Genomic DNA, 17,272 nt, shown 5'->3' on the forward strand with positions numbered 1-17,272 from the left:
CGTGAGGCTCCCCTGTCCATGGGATTCTCTAGGCAAGAATACTGGAGTAGGTACCAATGCCCTTCTCCAGGGGATCTTCCTGACCCAGGAATCGAAACTTGGTCTCCCACATTGCAGGCAGATTCTTTATCACCTGAGCCACCAGGGAAGCCATCTCATGTACTGAACTAGCAGCATTTGTTGATGGCTCCTGCCTTCTGAAATGAATTCCCCCTTTGGCTTCAATAACACTAGGCACTTCTGGATTTTCTCCTGCCTCTCCAGTTACTCCTTCTCAATATCCTTCAAGGGCTCTTCTTTGGCTCACATCTCTTCAATGGTGGTCTTGCTCAGTGTTCTTGGAAGCTCTCTTTTTCTGCATCTACTCAGCCTCCCTGGATAATCTTAACTCTACTTCTAGACCTTTAAGTATCCTCGTAATGCTGACTACTTCCCAAATCTTGCCTTCAGAATTGAATATCCAGCTCCTCAAGAGACATTTACACATGCATTCATAAGCACTTCAAAGATCACTTGGCAGCCTGTTTGGGAGGGGAGTTTGGGGGAGAAAGGATGCATGCATATGTATGGCTGAGTCCCTTAGCTGTTTACCTGAAACTATCACAACATTGTTAACCCCAATACAAAATAAAAAGTTTAATAATGAAAACAACAACCACCTGTGATTCCATCATTTTCCCAACCATCCTGTTCCCCTAAGTGGCATTTCTCAATGGGACAGAGGATGGAGCAAGACGATCAGCATCTTCCCAGCAAGGGCTGTGGGCAGAGCAGACTTTCTTCCAGCTGGGTCCCTCCAGACAGATGTGTGCACTGCAGCAGAGTGATCTGTTTAAAGATGCATAATTTCCCTGTTTATCCTGAGGGCAACAGGGGTTCAGTAAATGTTTTTAAAGTTCAAACTTCTTTCCGTGGTATACAAGAGTTTTCTTGGGCCACTCACAATCTTTCATTTCATACTATGGCTAAATAATATCAACCCTTATTACTATGTTACATGCCTGGCATCATTCTAAGTGCATATACCTATCTATTACTTCTTACGACAATCTTCTAAGGCAAGTTCTATTATTATTTCTATTTTATGGATGAGGAAACTGAGGCAAAAAGAGATGAAGTGCCTTGTGCAAGGTGACATAGCAGCAGTCTGAATTCAAACCTGTTCAGTCTAGCTTTGAGAACATGATCTTAACTACTATTATGCTGCCAAACAGAGCTACTTAGAGTTCCTGGAACATGCTATTCTGTTCTTAACCTCTGGCCTGTCTCTAGATAGATAGACAGATAGATAGACACATCTTCCCTACATGCTTAGTAACTCCTACTCATCCTTCAGATCTTTGTACAGAAACCAACTCTTCTGGGAAGTTTTTTTCTGACTCCTGTACCCACACCAGGCTCCCATGTTGGTGCCTCCCCTAGGGACTCCCACAGTATTCTGCCCTTGACCTTCTCATTGCACTTAGCACTCTACTGTGACTGCGGGTTAACTTGTCCGTCTTCACTTCAAAACTGAAAGACTTTTAAGATAAGGACGATGTCTCGGTATTTGTTGGGTCTCCATTGCTTTACACAGTGCCCTGCACATGGTAGGGGCTGAATGGTAGCAGAGGTAGGTGTTGAATAAATGCTTGGCATATGTTCAAATGACATCATCAGACAGGCTAACTTGAGGCTGAGTTGTCCAGATACTGGCCTAGGGCTCTTTTAATTGCTCCAGACCTGACTGGGAGTTGTTCCCAAACCTAAGTGTAGGACTGAACTTAAGAGTGAGGGCTTGGGGATCCCAGCTGTTAGGACCAGGAGAGGGGAGATTGATGAGAGCCAGGAGGAGACTAAAGCATTAGCCTGGATAGGAGCCTGAAACGGATCTTATAAGGTGGATTAGGATATAAGAAAAATGAAAGCAGATAAGCAGGAAGGACAGCAAAGGATTAAAGAGAGCATTGTTCTGGGAGGTTAAAATAAAGAGGGAGTGTGGGAATTTGATATGAGAGCTTGATCTAAATTTAAACTGCGGAGTTGAAGGTTTCCCACCCCACACGACTGATTTGGAAAATGTAACCAAGTCGACAGCAGACATAGTATATTTAGAGTAAGTGTTTTTATATGATTTGAAGCGTGCTTCAAGTGACGATAATGGTTCACTTTGTGTAGGTAGGGGCAAACCTGATACTTTTCTGTGTGTATTTGTGGCTCCAGAGAGTCGGGCTAAAGTCAACACAACAAAGGAGAAAACTCCTATTCTAGTTGAAGGTCCATCAGCAACCCATTGGTATGCTTCCTGGATGAAGACTGATCTTAGGTTATAATCATTCCATTCACTGACTCTTTTACTAGGATGCCTAGATCTAGGGCAGAAACATTAAGAGTACTATGACAGCCCAAGCTAAGAAAAGCATCTCAGTGAGAAAAATCAGGGCAGTTTTCACCACAAGCAGTAAAATATCAGAACTATGAGAAACATGTCATGTTTGTGTGTCTATTTTAATGAACATTCATATTTACAATGTGCCTGACTCTTTGCAACGCCACAGACTGTAGCCTGCCAGGCTCCTCTGTCCATGGATTTCTCCAGACAAGAACACTGGAGTGGGTTGCCACTTCCTTCTCCAGGGGATCTTCCCAACCTAGGGATCGAACCTTGGTCTCCTGCATTGCAGGCGGATTCTTTACCATCTGAACCCCCAAGGAAGCCCCCAGAACATCTTACAATTCTTTTAAATATTGTTCTTTATGTTAAATTCATTATCTCAGATCCATTCATTTGAAATATGTGATAATCGGTTCTAAATCTGAAATATAAAACAGAGGATTTGCCTCTCAGTACAGTTTTACTTTTCCCCCAGTAGAAGTCTTGCACTTTTTTTTTTATCAGACTGAGATACTATAGGAGCTTCCCCAGTGGCTCAGTTGGTAAAGAACCTGCCTGCCCAAGCAAGAGATGCAAGAGACTCAGATTCAATCCCTGGGTCAGGAAGATCCCCTGGAGAAGATATTATATAAAAAGCATGCTGGTGGCTCAGATGGTAAAGAATCTGCCTGCAACACAGGAGACTCAGGTTCGGTCCCTGGGTTGGGAAGATCCCCTGGAAAAGGAAATGGCAACCTCCTCCAGTATTCTTGCCTGGGAAATCCCATGAACAGAGGAGCCTAGTGGGCTACTGTCCATGGGATCACAAAAGAGTCAGACATGACAGAGTGGACTTTCCCTAAAGGGGGGAGGGGCAATACAGGGGCTGGAGGTGGGAGGTACAAGCTTTCGGTCATAAGATGGGCTACAAGGATGTATTGTACAACACAGGGAGTACAGCCAATATTTTATAATAACAGTAAAAAAATAAAACAAACACTAAGAACAGTACTTGGCACATAACAAGGGCTATACCATGTTAAATATTATGCTGTTCTTGTACTGAAATTAAGACTTAAAGGAAATAGCTTACCTCCTTAAGAACATGCTGCTGCTAAGTCACATCAGTCGTGTCTGACTCTGTGTGACCCCATAGACAGCAGCCCACCAGGCTCCCCCGTCCCTGGGATTCTCCAGGCAAGAACACTGGAGTGGGTTGCCATTTCCTTCTCCAATGTGTGAAAGTGAAAAGTGAAAGTGAAGTCGCTCAGTCGTGTCTGACTCGTAGCGACCCCATGGACTGCAGCCTACCAGGCTCCTCCGTCCATGGGATTTTCTAGGCAAGAGTACTGGAGTGGCTTGCCATTGCCTTCTCTGCCTTAAGAACATACACTATTATTAAAGACTTTTTAAAAATGTTCCCAGTTGTTCAGCGGGTACACAGTTGCAATCATGCAAGATGAAAAAAGTTCTAGAGATCTGATGTACAGCAATGTGCATACAGCTAACAGCGCCATATCAAAAGTCATATTCTTGAGTAGAATAAATGACATTTACCTTTAAAGTCTCCATCTTCCTCTTCCTAAAAAAGATTCATCGAGGTCTTCCTGCTCCCTGTAGGCCTCTCTCTACCTCATCAACCACTCCAAAGACCCAGTTGCTTCCCTTAAATCAGTCACCTAGGCTTGTTGATTAATTGTCTATTACCCTGGTATGGATGAGTTTCAGTCAGTATGTCTCTTCATTAGGCATTTGGCATTTATCTCTAATAGTCCATGAAAGGACTTGTAGAGAAAAGAAATTTCAGGCAGTCAAAGAGGTGAAGAGGTCTTTGTGGGGTCAGGAAAACTCTTCACCATGAGTGAAGAATCAGGTCAGTGTGGCAAAGTTCCTCTTGGGCTGAATCTTTCTTCTCATCCTTGAAGAAACAACAGTTTTGGACTGAGAAGGATTCCTCTAGTAAGTGGAGGACAGGCCTCCTCAAATTACTCAGTCTCTCTGAGAGGGGGTAACTTCTATGCAGCCCCAAGTCAAGTCAGAAGCTGAGGCTTCCCTTATTATTCTTGCTGCTTATCAGATTGTTTGGAAGGAATCAGCCATTTGGTCCACTGGCTGAAAAGGTCTTACAGAAACAGCCTTAGGAACCAAGTGTGAAATCAAAGAGTTTTGAAGAGCAAAATGGCACTACATCCGTACAAAGTTGACAATAAGGTCAGGCTTTCTAGGAATGAGGTCTCAGTTGGACCTCACACTTTGTTAAAGGCAACTCACACCCCAGGCTCTATCCAGTGAATCAAACTCTTTCAAGATGCTGTGCCATGTAACCCAGTGGAACAGTGCTTTCTTTTGGTGGGTCTGAAACTTTGACATCAGGAATATCCAAACTCAAGTGAACAGACATCTGCCCCAACCCACAGTTAGACTCTAAAACCACTGCTATATACAACCTATACCTGAACTGACTTCAGGTAACCTTTATGCCTCCTGCTGCCCTACCAACCACTGGGCCTCACCTGAGATGCTACTCCTCTGCTTTACCTGTAAAAGGGGCCGATAGGGAGATGTCAACTATGACTGCTTTCTTCCCCCTGAGATGGCTTTTTGCTCTGTTGGGGAAGGATGCTATACTCTAGCTCCTGGAATTCTATTCCCAGAAGATAATAGGAGCAGAGGAGCAGAGTCTTATTCTCACCACGAGTGTCTAGGAGGGCACCCAGTCTGAATTCAGGGGCCCTGTGTCTCCTAGAACACAGCTCCCTGTTCCCTCTAGAATGGCTATGTCCTCAATTTTCAACCCTGCATTTATCCCTTCCCTTCTTTTTCCCAAGACCCTCAGATATAGATCATGGATTCCCAGAATGTTTTCTCTAATTCCAGTTAGAATTTAATTATGTATTTTGGCCACAAGCTTACCTTTCCTACAACTTATGCCTTCTCTATTCCTACTTTTTAATAATAAAAATTTTAACCATCTTTAAATGTGACTCATCTCAATGGCTAATATAATACCACATTTATATTATTGGCATATTTTTATACTGAAATAAAGTCTTCAGAGGTGTTCATCCTATAAGACAGGCTTCACAGGTATTAGTCCTAGGAGATCTTTTGATTCTCATTTTTTATAATTAAGATCAATGACATTAATAGACATTTTAACCAACTTATCAACGGGGGAATAAACTTTGTGATTTTTTTCCCTGGTGGCTCAGAGGTTAAAGCGTCTGCCTCCAATGCGGGAGACCCGGGTTCGATCCCTGGGTCGGGAAGATCCCCTGGAGAAGGAAACGGTAACCCACTCCAATATTCTTGCCTGGAGAATCCCATGGATGGAGAAGCCTGATAGGCTACAGTCCATGGGGTCGCAAAGAGTCGGACACGACTGAGTGACGGAACGGAACGGAAGAAGAACCTTGGCAAAATAGTGTTTACTTTTTTTGGTTTATATGATGAAAGACATTATCTTGGAGTTTTGAAACAATGGAATGAAATTTTAAGAGGAATTTGACAGTGAAGGACATAGACTTTGATGCTTTCTGTGTTCCTTGCTCCCCAAAACTCTCCATGCCCTAATCTAGATCTCTTGTCCCCCATCTAGGTTCTGAGTCCAATTCTGCTTCTGGCTGTAGGGTATTCAAGAAGCCTGAAAATCAACCTTCAGTCAGTTATGCTGTGCCTGAACACATTTCCTGGTTCTAATCGCTGAGTTTTGACTTTGTTGCCTGTGCACTATTTCCCATTTCTTTCCTCTCTCTCAGTAGCTAAATCTTCACCTCCACCACTTATTTTTTCATAGTGTGTTCACCTTGGTTTCTGTTTCAGTCCAGAATACATTTGACTCTGTGTATTTCAGTTCAAAATGCATAAGCAACAAAAATCCCAGTAGTTTAATCAAAAAAAGTATGTTTTGTTTATCTGTTTTTGTTTGTTTTAATTACAATAAATCTGGAGGCAGGACATCTAAGGCTGGAACTGTGGCTGCACAAATCAAAGACTCAACCTGTTTCTCTCTTCTTGTTCCACCATCCTTAGCATATTGCCTTTGATCATTATATACTGATGTAGCATGCAGCGTGTTTGTATTCAAGGCTGGAAAACAAAAGGAAGAAAAAGTTCTTGCCAGTAATGGTTAGCCCTAATTATCAGGAAGGCAAAATAATTCCCCAAATCCTGTCCCAACAGATATCCCATAATATGTCTTACTTTGGTATTGGATCACACGGCCACCCCCTGACTGCCAGGGAAGGAAGCTTTTTGGTGGCAAGCAGCAGTATCTTCTGTAGTTCCCACTCTAGTTATTCTAGGTCTGGGATCTATCTTGCTCTTGTCTTTCTTGGAACTAGAACAGTACCTCAAAACCTAGACCCATAGCTGTGCAATCTGTTTCCAGGTCTCTGTTCTGCTGACCACCTTCCTGGGACTCTGTTCATCACTCTTCATGACTACACAGCTGTCACTCTCGGGAGACTGACTGAACAGGTTCCCACCATCACCTTTGCTGGGCTCATCCTCCTCTAGTGCAGAACCTACTCTGCACTAGATGCTTGGTCTGCGACTCTGAGCCCCCTGCCCTTCCTCCTCAGGCCCAGCTAGGCGGCAGAGCTGAGCTCTCATCCTGACCAGTCTCAGAGACAACTTCGCTTTTCAGTCCTAGACTGCCTTTGCTTTAATGTTTCTAGGAATATACCCACTACATGGTAAGCCCTCAATAAGTTTTTCCTGCATGAATGCTCAGGTCTAGTGTAGACATGGATTAGAGGGAGACGGTTATGTGCTTAGTCACACAAGTTGTGTCCGACTCTTTGTGACCGCATGACTGTAGCCCGCCAGGCTCTTTTGTCCATGGGATTTTCCAGGCAAGAATATTGGAGTGGATTGCCATCTCTTCCTCCAGGGGATCTTCCCAACCCAGGGGTTGAACCTGCATCTCCTGTGTCTCCTGATTGCAGGTGGATTTTTTACTGCTGAGCCATCGAAGAAGCCCCCAGAGAAGGTTAGGCAATGCCAGAAATTCAGATGGAATCATCCATGATAATTCTTTGTTCTATATGACACTTTAGGAGTACACATTTTTATGTGATAAAATCTGCATGAAGGTGCCATGTTCTTCAGTTGCTCTCCTGCTTAGAGAATGCTGGAGGAAAAAGATCTTTGTCCCTACTTCCTAGAGCCTTAAACAAAGAGACAGACACACATCCTCACATTACACTGAGAGCTAAAAACATTTTTGTTGGCCTGATTCTATGAACCATGATATATAGACATGCGTAATCAATGGCAGATGTACATATGTCTTCCTCTAGAATAAATTTAAGGAAATATGATCTAGCTAAGGAACATTCTAAACAAACACTGATATTTAATTAAAGGTCCCTTTGGACAATACTTAAAGGAAAGAAACTTTCTGTTAGACAAATAAAAGCATAAAATATAAATAAGAAAGATGGTAAAAAATATTTAGGGAAAAAATCTTTCACTTAGAGTTTTGACAAATATTCTACATGGATAGCCCTTCAAATAGAAAAATACGTAAGAGGCCCTTGTGATTTCCCACTGTTTGTTGTGGTAACAGCAAAGTATCTCTGGAGTATATATATATATATATATATACACTACTCATTCTACATTACCATGATATTCTAATTATAACTTGTATTTAGCATTGCTATCACGGACATAAATATATCCAAAACTGTAGCAGAGGAACAGAGAATATGAAATCTTCAGACAAAATGAGACTCCTATGTTTCCCTTTGTCAACTCATGTGTTTCTAGGAAAAAGAAAAACAGTAATTAGACAGCCAAAGTTACCATAGAAGTTGCAAATATATCAGTGAAGAAACTGCTGGTAATGACTTGCCTTCTTGTTTACCAAATTAATTTAGAGGGAAAAAAAAAATCAGTGAATGAGTTAAACATAAGGTGAAGGGACTTCCTACAATCTCATGGGGATTCTTCTTACAATGTAACTCTCTAAATTAGCTTCTCATCAACATTTTTAACTGGAGAAGGAAATGGTTACCCACTCCAGTATTCTTGCCTGGAGAATTCCATGGACAGAGGAGCCCAGCAGGATACAGTTCATGGGATTGCAAAGAGTTGAACACGAGTGAGCGACTTACACTTTCATTTCACTTCACTTCAACATTTTTAAGGGAGAAACAGGTTCTCAAAGGACAAAATCACTTTTGAAATAGCCTAACTTTATCTATTGACCTATAAGTGCTCATGATTCTAACATTTTTCCTACTGGAATTAATCTTGTATGAGTAAACGTGAACAATGGAAATGATTCCATGCATGCATTTCCCTCACTTCTCTGATCTTCAACTTTTCCTCCTCAGTCAGAATTTCTGATTGAATTTCTAGAAGAGGGGAGCTACCAAGAAGTTTTCTAGTGATTGGCCCTTTTGCCTGAAGGCTTCAGGCAAAAAATTCTCAGTCAGCTAAGTAAGCTTGGGCAATTTGACAGTGTGTATACTCAATCCTCGATTATTTTCCTCTTTTTACATCCTAAATTCGGGAAAGTAGTAGGCCCCTGCTTCTTTGCCTGGAGGGTATATTCATGCATCGTAAGGAGGAAAGCAAGAAGTTGTCTGCAAGGTACTTCCTTTCTTGATATTAATTTCCTGAAGGAAAAGAGAACTAACTGGGTTTGCCTCTGAGGAAAGAGGGTATTTTTCCTGAGGAAAATGAGATATGTCTGTGCACCCTGCCCTCTTTCCCCTTTGAGTAACCTGAGGATGTGACTACATATTTCCAGATCAGCAAAGACTCAAGTACCCGAGGACAGAGTGAAAGCAGCAGAGTTCTAAGTCTAAGGGACTCGGAACTAAGGCAGTGGGAGCCTCCACAGAACCCGACATGAGTGGATGGCAGAAGGGACCTCCCATGGCTTGGAGGCTGTGTGAGGCCTCTGTACTTCCTTGGCAGGGTATAGGGAACTACAGGGGAGGGGAACCCCAGGAATAACTGAGGCTGAATTTCTTACTTAGTGGAGGGGAGTTTCCAAGTCAAAATTAATCCAAGAAAACAAATAAATGTGATATCTTTTGCACAATAGTTTGAGAATTGAGATTTATAGCCAGAACAATTGACTCTGACTGCTAAAAAGCACAGAAAGGAAGATACACCTACTTCCCCCACTGAAAAAGGGTAGCAGTCCCTTTCACCAACAACTGGTATTCGTTAGAAAAAGCCCAGTTTTGTTTCCTGTGGTGAAGCACACATAAGAACTAACTGTGTTCATCTGAGAATGTGATCTCGAAATACATATGCAGCACTCGGTGCACTGGTATGCATTTAAACATACAGCCTATATCATTGCTCAAACCTTCCCTACTTATCCAAATAACCATTTCCTTCCTCTCATTCATTTTGTTCATTCCCTGAGGTCAGGCAGCATTCCTTCCCTGAGCACATTCCCTGTTTTGTGCTCCTGTGTGTCTATGTGCTAAGTTACTTCAGTCATGTCTGACTCTTTGCGACCCCATGGACTATAACCTGCCAGGCTCCTCTGCCCATGGAATTCTCCAGGCAAGAATACTGGAATGGGTTGCTGTGCCCTCCTCCAGGAGGTCTTCCTGACCCAGGGATCAAACCCACATCTTTTGATCTCCTGCATTGGCAGGCATGTTCTTTACTACTAGCACCACCTGGGTAGCCCGCATACTATTTTCACACGTTTTTTTTTTTTTAGTTGTGGCATTCAGACTCTTAGTTGGAGCATGTTGGGGATCTAGTTCTTCAACCAGGGATTGAACTTGGGTCCTCCAGCATTGAGAGGCCAGAGTCTTAGCCACTGGACCACCAGGGAAGTCCCCCACCACATACACTTTTTCTTGCCTTCAATAATACTTAGTATCCAACTTCTGCACTGGTCTATAAGAGAAAGGGTTTGGAAAGGAATTATTTCTGGAAGAGTGGCATCCCCATTGTTTGTTCAGCTTCTAAAATACAGTGTAATGACAAGAACAGTGAATGAAAATGCTATTAATAACTGCTTTCTATTCATGATGGAAAGCATTGATGCCAATATGGCTTTTTTTTCCCACTCAAAATTAAGGCCAAAATGGATTCCTTAGATAGAAAAGGAAAGATGAAATTTGTTATAAGTGCTTTCAGTTACTTATGAGGACAGTTAGGTATTCTCTTTAATATTGGTTCACGGCTTCAAACTTTTATTTAAATGTTTTAAAAATATTATTTTAATTATTTATTTTTAAATTAATTTATTTTTGGTTGCCCTGGGTTTTTGTTGCTGTGCAGGCTTTCTCTAGTTGCAGCAAGTGGGGGCTACTCTTCCTTATGGTGCGTGGGCTTCTCATTGCAGTGACTTCTTTTGTTGGGGAGCACAGGCCCTAGGCACACAGGCTCTAGGCACATGGGCTTCAATAGTAGCAGTGCCTGGGTTCCAGATGTGAGCTCAGTTTTTGCAGCACACAGGCTTAGTTGACCCACAGCATGTGAATCGTCCTAGACCAGGGGTCGAACCCATGTCCCCTGTATTGGCAGGCAGATTCTTCCACTGGACCTCTAGGGAAGTCCTCAAGTTTAATTTATTTTCAATGAGACTATGATCCTTAGAGGATTTTCCTGGTGTTTAGAAAAATTTTATGCTCATCTTTTTCAACTCCTCACCTTTAGAAATACATTATACAAAGTTCAGAATTCATTGTTTGACATCCTTATGGTAAAAAATCTGTGTGTTCAGTCACATCCAACTCTTTGTGACCACGTGAACTGTTGCCCACAAATCTGCTCGGTCCACGGAATTTTCCAGGCAAGAATACTGTAATGGGTTGCCATTTCCTCCTCCAGGGACTCTTCCCGACCTAGAGATTGAACCAGCATCTCCTGCAGCTCCTGCATTGCAGGCAGATTCTTTACCATTGAGCCACTGGGGAAGCCCCACATTATACAAAGTTCAGAATTCATTTCATTGTTTAATATCCTTATGGTAAAAACTCTATCCAGGCACACCTTAATTTCATTAGAGGATTATATCCTTATTCCCAACTTCAATCTTAACTCCAAGAGAGGAAAGCCCTACCTTTTGTATAGCAAATTTTCATAAATGTTAAGGTTGCTGTTAGGTTTGCTTCCATTTTTATTTTTTCTCCTGGCTAAATGATTCTGTCTTCTTCACCATTTCCCATCAGATCTTACTTCCCATTCTTAAATAATCTTTGTGAAAAAGATGAGAAAACACACAACATAAGGGTGACAACTTAATGTCATGAAACTGTCCTCCAATGTACCAGACTATACCTAACTTATAAATATTCACTGTGTCCACTGTGCTTTCTTCCAAGAAGGACTGTACCTTAATATTGCTGAGCTCTGGCTTAGCGTGTAATCTCATCAACTAGAAAGTTCCCTGGTGGCTCAGACAGTAAGGCATCTGCCTACAATGTGGGAGACCCAGGTTCAATCCCTGGGTTGGGAAGATCTCCTGGAGAAGGAAATGGCAACCCACTCCAGTATTCTTGTCTGGAAAATCCCATGGATGGAAGAACCTGGTAGGCTACAGTCCATGGGGTACCAAAGAGTTGGACATGACTGAGCGACTTCACTTTCACTTTTTCATCAACTGACATGAACAGCTAGCTCTAGTTTTACAACATGGATAGCTCTTGTCTTCATGGGTTTTATCATTTATTTGGAGTTACCCTGAACCATTAAAAGTGGACATAGGTGTTGAATGCATGGTGCAGACCTTGCATACTATAAACATCCAGAGAAGGGAGTCTCTGCTAGCTGATTTGGGGGTTATTTCATGGAGTGTGCTAGAAGTAGCTTGGAGGATTGGACAGGATTGGATAGATAAGAAGGGGAGGTGAAAATAGTACAGACAAGGAGAACAAGAGCAAAGCCATGAAAGCAAACACCATAAAGTAAGTAAGGGAAGATGAGAAGGGCAGTCAGAGCGAAGCAATGTTGAGGAGTGGGGGCAGAGAAGGAGGGGATTGGTGAACAGCTTTGAAGTCAGTCAGAGGAGCTAATTTGAGACAGTAACAGGCAGCAGGGAATTGTCGCAGGCTTAGAAACATTCCTAACTATTTTAACCCAACTCTTGTTGCAAATGATAGAAACAGCCCGAATCATAGAAACAGCCCGTTTTGGCAGAAAGAGAAATCTATTGATTTATACATCTAAGCCTAGGTAAGGATAGGAATATAGCTCGCTGGTCCTCAGACCTTGCATGCAAATACTATTAGGATTCTCCCACTCTGTTTTCCTCAGATCTGTTTTACTCTCATACTTCTGTGATATTAGATTTCATAGTCAACAGTATTTTCTGGTTTGCTTTTCCCAACAGAGAATTGACTTCTCCTTCTAATTCTAGGTATAAAAAAAAAAAGAATAAGAAGGGGAAAAAACACTGGAAATGCCTCTGGTTATCCCAGTGGGATCACATGCTCTCACCTGTAACCCAGGTAACCAGGTACCATGATTGGCAACAGTCCTTAGAACTGCACAGTTGAGTTGGAGACTGCATTGGGAGGCATAGTTCCCAAAGAAACATCCTATCTCCAGAAGAAGGGATGAGGACAGAGCAGGAAATGGCAAATGTCCTGTACAGTGACATTTACAGTATTTTGGTTAATAATTCTCTATGAATAAAAAGTAATGCAAGGTCATTTTTGAGAACTGGGCATAGTAATCAAACCCAAAGAAGTTTACAAATTAAAATCACTTGAAGTTCTTAATCTATAGATAATCAACCTGTTAACATGTGGGTTAGACAGAACCATGACCCTCCCCTCCAAAGACATCCACATCCCAGTTCCCAGAATTTGTGAATATGTTACTTTACATGGCACAAAGGGTTTGCAGATGTTATAAAGTTAAGGATCTTGAGATGGAAAGATGGTTCTGAGTTATCTGGCTGGGCTCGATGTAATCTCAATGGTGCTTATAAGAGGGGGGCAGGAGGGGCAGAGTCAGAGACGGAGGGAGGTTAGAAGATGCTATTCTGCTGGCTTTGAAGACGGAGGATGGGTCCACGAGCTAAGGAGTGTAGGTAGTCTCTACAAACTAGAAAAGGCTAAGAAACAGATTCTCCCCAAATCTTTCAGAAGGAATGCAATTCTGTCCACACCTTGATTTTAGCTAGCTGAGATTGATTTTGGACTTCTGATCTTCAGATCTGTAAGATAATATCTTTGGGTTGTTTAAAGTAACTGAGTTTATGGTAATTTGTTACAGCAGCAATAGGGAAAAAATACAGTGGATATATATATATATATATATGTAATGCAATGGATATAAATGTATGTATGTGTGTTTGTGGCTTGGGGTTTTCTGTTTTCAACAAAATCAGAATCATACAGTACTTGATGTTTTGTAACGTGTGTTTTTCAAATAAAAACATTGTAATGGGGGGCATATTATGTATGATGTTTCAAAGGAAGAAGCAAGAAAGTAGGGGAAGGTAAGCCTGCAAACTTTTGCAAAACTACTTTGAGATGATGAAAATCTTGAGAGGGATGGTACCAAAAAGAACAGTGAAGCAGAGACAATTAGAGACATTTGAAAAGCATGACTGATGAAAATCAGTGACAGCACTTCGTTGATGTCATGTTCTTTGGCATAGCCTTGCCTCAAAGCACATAACTGAACAAATGTTCTAGTGATCAGCTATTCATCTGTTTGCTTTGTTTGTTTTCCCGTGACATATTTTTCAAATGACTTTTCCCAAGCAGCTCAAAGAATCATACAAATATGACCATGAGGCAGCAAAAGGAAAGAGTCATTTCTTAACTCACTCATCAATCCCCTAGATGAATTGTCAAGGAAAAAAAGGGGTGAAGTGATAAAAATATAATACTAAGAGAATCTAAATTGCTTTTGGTAAAATAACATGATTTTACTTCCTAGGGTATAGAATGGTTCTTACTCTTCCCTGTGACCTCCCTGTCACTCAGCACAGTACCTTGAACTTGAGAGGCTCTCAGTATCTATCCGTTGATGTAGCAATGATGTTGGTTATCTGCTCTCAGCTTTCTTCCAGCCTAGACACCCTGGGGTCATCTTGGACTCTTTCTCTCCTTCATGCTTTTGTCCACTCTGTTAGCTGTGCTTTTCAGTTTTTTCCAAATGTATTTTACTTCCCCCCTTTCTCATTCCTCATCACCTCGTACATGGATTAATACAACCAGCGCTCCGCTAGTTGTTTCTGTTACTCTAATCTAGTTTTCAAAGTGTTGCCAGATGTTTCTTAATAATATCTCTCATCTTTTAGTCTGACAAACATTGCTGAACTTCCGTATGTACAAGATGCCACACAAGGTGCTGGAGAAAACGCATATATTAATAAGATACAGTCTCTGCCCTTTGAGGAATTCATGACTTTATGGAGGAGCCAGATACACGCACAAAAAGTTCCAGTAACAATGTGAAAAGTTTTGGGGACCACATAGTTGCAGCCAATAACATTTTCCAGAGGAACTGGGGATAAAGGAGGAGACATTTGAACAAACAGGAGAAGGACAGAGAGAGATGGGGGACACGACATTCCAGACAAAGAGAAGGGTAATTGCAAAGGCTCAGAGTTGGGAACATGGCCGGTACAGTCAAGAATGGAGTTCATCATTCCCTCTACAGAAATGTTTCCTAAACCTACTGCTTGGTCACCAAGGGCTTTCATACTCCATCTTTCTTTCATCTCGCTCTTCCTAGATAGACCACTTCAGCACTAGTAAAACCGTTTTTCCCATTGTTCACTAAAAGTGACCTGCTTCTTTCTGTTTGATATATTTGTTATACCATCCCCCCATCTGGAAAGCCTTTCCCTTTCTACAGGGGCAACTCTAGATCTGGCAGTACTTCCATACTAGAGGAATACTGGATGGACGTTCACGGTCTGGCCTGTTCTTTCCCATTTCAGACATTTTTGAGATGGGCATAACTTTTTAGTTTGTTATTGGAACTCTAAAGACAATTCATTCACTCTTTCAGTTAGTATGTGTAGCTAATACTAGTAGTGGTAGTTTAGTTATTGAACTGGAACGCTGGCTTAAAAATTGCACTCTGTAACATGTGTAATCCGGAGAAGGCAATGGCAAGCCACTCCAGTACTCTTGCCTGGAAAATCCCATGGACGGAGGAGCCTGGTAGGCTGCAGTCCATGCGGTCGCTACGAGTCGGACAGGACTGAGCGACTTCACTTTCACTTGTCACTTTCACGCGTTGGAGAAGGAAATGGCAACCCACTCCAGCGTTCTTGCCTGGAGAATCCCAAGGATGGGGGAGCCTGGTGGGCTGCCGTCTATGGGGTCGCACAGAGTCGGACACGACTGAAGTGATTTAGCAGTAGCAGCAGCAGCAACGTGTGTAATCAGAGAATTGTTGAATTCCAGTTGGTTGAATTCATTTGTGGTCTGATTGTAGATGTCAGAACACTTGCTGCTGCTATTGCTGCTAAATCACTTCAGTCGTGTCCGACTCTGTGCGACCCCATAGACGGCAGCCCACCAGGCTCCCCCGTCCCTGGGATTCTCCAGGCAAGAACGCTGGAGTGGGTTGCCATTTCCTTCTCCAATGCGTGAAAGTGAAAGTGAAGTCGCTCAGTCGTGTCCGACTAGTAACGACCCCATGGACTGTAGCCCACCAGGCTCCTCTGTCCGTGGGATTTTCTAGGCAAGAGTACTGGAGTGGCTTGCCATTGCCTTCTCCGGTCAGAACACTTAAAAGGTTATAATTGCTCTTGCAGAACAGTTGGTGTTTGTTCTAGGCAAATATCTGGGAAAGTCCAGTTCTACAGATTTTCCAGATAAAATGACCTCTCCCCCAAAAGGCTATTCTTAAAAACTATCTAGTGTAACTTCAAAAATATATGTTACAAAGGATATGCAATACTCTATTTACTATATATTTCTATTATACAGGGCATGTAAATCCCACTTTCATGAAAGAAGCAGAAACACCCTTATAGGCAAAGATCAAGTGTTCTAAAGTTGTTACTATTTGGCTGGTAGAGGTGAGATATATCTAGGATGGCCATGTGAAGCTCTTGCCTCACCTTATATTAATGTCCTTCTATTTCTCTCCTTGACATTCAGATTCCAAGTACCGGCTAATTTTCCACGAAGTCTCTTAACTTGCTCCAACCCTAGACATTCCTCTCTTCTCGTAACTCCTATTGTACTTACCATCTGTATCAGAGCTGAATATTTCGTTGTTTGCTGATTATTTCATGTGTCTTTGCCTTCTCTCATCAACAGTTTCTTTCTCATCAACACAGAGATCCCTTTTAAAATTAAAATGAACTTTATTTTTATTAATATATGCTTTGTGTGTTATCTTCAACATTGTGTTTTAGAGATTTATCTTCATATATATTGATTTAGTTCATTCATTTAAATTGCCAATTAAAAACAACACATTCATCATTAAAAGGTAAAGAAATAAAAGAAAGTATCATAATCATTCCACTCTTTAAAAACAACACATTCGTGCTCGCTTCGGCAGCACATATACTAAAATTGGAACAATACAGAGATTAGCATGGCCCCTGCACAAGGATGACACAAATTCGTGAAGCAGTACATATTTTTATGTCAATGTATGGCAAAAACCAATACAATAATGTAAAGTAATTAGCCTCCAATTAAAATAAATAAATAAATAAAAATTTTAAAAAACACAACACATTCATCATTAAAAGGTAAAGAAATAATACAAAGTATACACTACCCTTATGGCAGAAAGTGAAGAGGAACTCAAAAGCCTCTTGATGAAAGTGAAAGAGGAGAGTGAAAAGGTTGGCTTGAAGCTCAACATTCAGAAAACAAAGATCATGGCATCTGGTCCCATCACTTCATGGAAAATAGATGGAAAAACAGTGGAAACAGTGTCAGACTTTATTTTTGGGGGGCTCCAAAATCACTGCAGATGCTGATTGCAGCCATGAAA

At 41.7% G+C, this 17,272-nt stretch overlaps 1 non-coding gene across 1 annotated transcript; it reads left to right on the forward strand.

Annotated features, from left to right (window-relative positions):
• Positions 1 to 16,812: 16,812 nt before the first annotated feature.
• Positions 16,813 to 16,914, forward strand: LOC129538805 (U6 spliceosomal RNA). Its single transcript, XR_008682340.1, has one exon. It is a non-coding gene; the product is annotated as a U6 spliceosomal RNA (small nuclear RNA).
• The last annotated feature ends 358 nt before the right edge of the window (positions 16,915 to 17,272 follow it).

This window comes from Moschus berezovskii, chromosome 2 (genome assembly GCF_049115385.1).
Source record: "Moschus berezovskii isolate FMDL1 chromosome 2, NW_MosBer_1.0, whole genome shotgun sequence".
Lineage (NCBI taxonomy): Eukaryota > Metazoa > Chordata > Mammalia > Artiodactyla > Moschidae > Moschus > Moschus berezovskii.